Source organism: Gossypium arboreum, chromosome 12, assembly GCF_025698485.1.
Source record: "Gossypium arboreum isolate Shixiya-1 chromosome 12, ASM2569848v2, whole genome shotgun sequence".
NCBI lineage: Eukaryota > Viridiplantae > Streptophyta > Magnoliopsida > Malvales > Malvaceae > Gossypium > Gossypium arboreum.
This window is the reverse complement of record NC_069081.1, coordinates 103,728,165-103,732,596: the sequence shown is the minus strand read 5'-3', so window position 1 is coordinate 103,732,596 and position 4,432 is coordinate 103,728,165. Positions and strand designations below refer to the sequence as shown.

The 4,432-nt window shown below is 35.4% G+C and overlaps 1 non-coding gene across 1 annotated transcript; it reads right to left on the bottom strand.

The window, feature by feature from the left end:
- Positions 1-3,483: 3,483 nt before the first annotated feature.
- Positions 3,484-3,589, bottom strand: LOC128285955 (small nucleolar RNA R71). The gene has a single exon (XR_008276501.1). It is a non-coding gene; the product is annotated as a small nucleolar RNA R71 (small nucleolar RNA).
- Between the last annotated feature and the right edge of the window lie 843 nt (positions 3,590-4,432).

Below are 4,432 nucleotides of genomic sequence, written 5' to 3'. Positions count from 1 at the left end.
ATTAAATTAGAGTTTAGGGTATTAGGGTTAATTGATTAAATTAGAGATCGATTTAGGGTTTAGGGTTAATTGATTAAATTTAGGGTTAATTGATACATAATGGTTTAAACATACTATTTTAATATTTTATTTCTTATAATATTTTAGTAAAAAACCCTTAAATAACTCTTAACGTGTAAACAACAACTTGGTAATTCGATTACTTCAGCGGTTAGGTTTTTTTCCCTTATCAATGGCTTAGATCATTTTATTTTTGATCCACCGGCTAAGTTTCTTTTGCTTTGTAACAAGCTCATTTATGATTTTTTTAATTATTAATTTCCAATATACATACATGAAAAAAAATTCTCAAAGATAATATGATTGCAGCATATATACATACTGGCGCTAAGCTAAGTTTAGGGTTTCGAGAAAAAATTAATTGAATTAGGATTTAGGGTTAATTCATTAAATTAACTATTAATTTTAAATACTAAATACTAAATTAGAGTTTAGGGTATTAGGGTTAATTCATTAAAATAGGGTTTAGTTTTTTAAAATAAATTTGTGTTTAGGGTATTAGAAAAAACATATAAGCAATATAATTTTTTTTTCTCTTAGGGTTTAAGGTTTAGGGTTTCTGCAAGAATAATTCTGAGTAGACGTTTCTAAACAAATAGTGCCAAAAAACTCTTCAAGCAAGATGCACTATCAGCAAAGTTTCTGGAAAAAGCTCCCACGTTGACACTCTTTTGCTACAGTAGTTCGTAGAAAAATAATTCTAAGTAGACGTTTCTGAACAAATAGTGTCGAAAATGCTTCAAGCAGGATGCACTGTCAGCAAAATTTCTGGAAAAAGCTCCCATGTGGACGCTCTTTTGCTACAGTAGTTTGTAGAAAAATAAGGCTATAGATGAGCCAAATTTTATTCTCAGGTTGCATAACTTACAACAAAAAAAATTAGAGAGGCTAAGAAGAAAAGAAATTGAAGATGAGTGAACGTATTAGTGTTGTTATTTACTATGATGGTGAGGTCTGTAACACCGAGAACGATGTTGTTTTTTTATCGGAAAACACAGCGAGACTGGTTTTTAACTAAAACATAGATTTGACAGAACTTCGTAAAAGAATTAGGCGTAAAATCTTCGGAACGACGCTAATGAAAGTTTTGTCTATTAAGTATCAATTTGGTGCTTTAGTTGATCCTGTGTGACATATGACTCATTCGACATCAAAGGCGCTTGTAGCTTGGAGGCAATGGTGCAGACTTATCTCGCTAGTGGATCATCTTATCTTGAGTTATATAAACAATTTTCATCTCCAAATGATGCATTTGCAGCTTCAACATTTACTGCTGGTCGAGAGGAATACACGACCCCTGCTCGACACTCCGTAAGTGGGTGGCAAAACACGGAAGCGCCCGTGTTTAGTAGCTAATAAACCATAAATTATATATATTTTTATCCCATGCTTAGCACATTTATGGATGATTTCTCCTTAGATTTGGTGAATCCGATGTTCCTAAACCTTTAATTTCATGTTTTATACTTAGGTGAGCAAAGGAGAGTAAAAAGAGTGAGAAATAGGCTGAAAACGGAAAAAATAGACCCACGTGGGAAATCAACACGGCCTGGACTTTCTCACACTGGCGTTTGGCAAGATCGAAGCACGACTTACACTGGTAGACTACACGCCCGTGCCTGTTCAACAGCCTTGACCACGGGCTGGAGTAATCGCACACGGGCATGTCATATGGGTGTGTCCCTGCCTAGCCCAAGTATAACCCTATTTGGAAAAGGCCAATTTTGGGGGCTCTTAGGCATTCCAAAGCCTATTTAAACACCTGATAAGGCACTTAGAAAAGGGAGGTAGATGAGGAAGCAATGAATTACTCAAATAAAGCCGATTGATCCATCTTAGAAGCCGGATTCATCATCAAGACTAAAGATTTCCCTTAAGTTCCTTTAGGAGTTTTGGGTTTTCTTATGTTTTGATATCTTTATGCTTTTGAGATGTTTTTTTTCATAAGTATGAACTAAACCCCTTAAATACCTAAGGGGAATGAAACCTAAGACGGATCTTGTTATTATTATTTGAATTGTATGATAAATATTTGATTTGCTCTTAATTATGTGTTTTTAATTCTTGTTTTAATATTCCAAGATATTGATTCAAGTTAACGCTCTTATTCAGAGGAGGAATAGACCCTATCTAAGAGTAAATTTATCGTAATTAAGCGGAGTTGATTGTGCGCCTAGAGATAGGGTGACAAGATTTTGCTGGATTAAGGTGAAACCTAATAGGGAAATCCATAGATCAAGTTAATGCAATTCTAGGGTGTTAATTAGAAAGAGATTTCAATTATTCAACCTAGGGTTAGACTTTATTAGTCTCGAGAGAGATAATAATATAACTTAGGGATTTCTACGGATCAAGTCAAATGAATAAATCGTTTGATTCAGAGTCAAATAACAAGTGAAGTCTAGGTGGTCCTTAGGTATTATCTTAATCAATCGAATTTTCCCAAAAGTATTTTCCCAAATTTTCTTTTTGTGCATTCTTAGTTTAGTAATTAGTTTAGATAACCAAACCTCTTAATTTTTAGGTTAGATAATAAAAAGGAAGTAAATACTAGTACTCGTGGTTCCTTTGGGTTTGATAATCCGGTCTTGCTGAACTATACTACTGTTCAATAGGTACACTTGTCTTAATCATGATAATAAGTTAGTCTCAAGAACGATTCATTCATAAATCTTTAAAACCTGTCATGAATATCACACATCAAGTTTTTGGTGCCGTTGCCGGGGAACTAGGATATTAAGAACACTCGATTTTTATTACTTTAGCCATTTTACTTTTATTACAATTTAAATTTACATTTTATTTTCTAATTCTTCATTTATTTTCTTCTGACAGGTTTTTCTAGTTTATGAGCAGAAGAAACCCATCAGGACTATTACTGTTTGATAGTGAGATCGATCGCACAGTTCGCAGAAACCGAAGAGAAATAAGGCGAAGCTTACGATAAACAGAGGAAGAGCAAGCAGACGATACTTCAACCACAACCGAGGAGATGGATGAAAACTAAGAAAATTCGCTACCTCCTGCGATTGCTATTAATTAGAATCCTGCTCTACGCACTATGTATGATTATACTAAACCTTTTTTTGATAGGAATTGAATCGAGCATAGTTAGACCTGCTGTAGCTACAAATACTTTTGAACTAAAACCTAACACAAATCAAATGATATAGCAATTTGTTCAGCTTGATGGTTTGCAGGACGAAGATCCCAACACTCACTTGGCAAACTTTTTGGAACTATTTAATACATTTAAAATTAATGGCGTTTCTAATGACGCCATTTGCCTTCGATTATTCCCTTTTTCATTGAAAAACAAAGCTAAACAGTGATTGAATTCGTTACCACAGGGGTCAATCAGTACTTGGGAACAAATGGCAGAAAAGTTTTTATTAAAATATTTTCCGTAGGCTAAAACAGCTAAATTACATAATGACATCTCTTCTTTTTTACAGATGGATTTAGAAACACTCTATGATGCATGAGAGAGATACAAGGACCTTTTGAGAAGATGCCCACACCATGGGTTACCACTCTGGCTACAGGTTCAAACCTTTCATAATGGCCTGAATCCTTCGACTCGACAAATGGTTGACGTAGCCGCTGGTAGAACCATTAATAACAAGACACCTGAAGATGGCTATGAATTTATAGAGGAGATGTCACTGAATAACTATCAGTGGCAAGTCATGAGGACAAAGGCAACACTTTGGGGTAGAACTCTAATCAGGTAGAACTCTTGAATAAAAAAATTGAAGGTTTTCTTAGTTCTTCACAAGTTCACCCTGTAATGCAGTGCAAAGCAAGTGGAGGTGGATCAAGCAATTCAGAATACCCACTCTATGGCTACAATATGGAGAACGAGTAGTTAAATTACATTGGTAATAATCTTCGATCTCAAAATAACTCGTATAGTAACACTTATAATGCAGGTTGGAGGAACCATCCCAATTTCTCGTGGGACGCTCAAGGAAATAAAAGGCCACAACATCCTCCGGGTTTTCAAGAACCACCTTACCAGCAAGAAAAGAAGTCGAACCTTGAAGAGATGTTAACAAAATTCATCTCGGTGTTAGAAACTCGTTTCCAAAATACCGAGAAGCCCTTAAGAATCAACAAGCGTCAATCCAAGAGCTTGAAACTCAGATAGGCTAAATCGCCAAACTAATTTCTAAACGACCACAAGGTAGTTTACCGAGTAACACTAAATCTAACCCAATGGAGCAAATCAATGTAATTACCATTCAAGATGCGGAAGGGTTACTTACACCTGAACCAGAACCGAAGCAAGAAACTGTGATAAGTAAAGGTAAGGGTGAGGTGGACCACAACGACCAGAAATCGGTAAGTAAAGAATACAAACCTCGTGTGC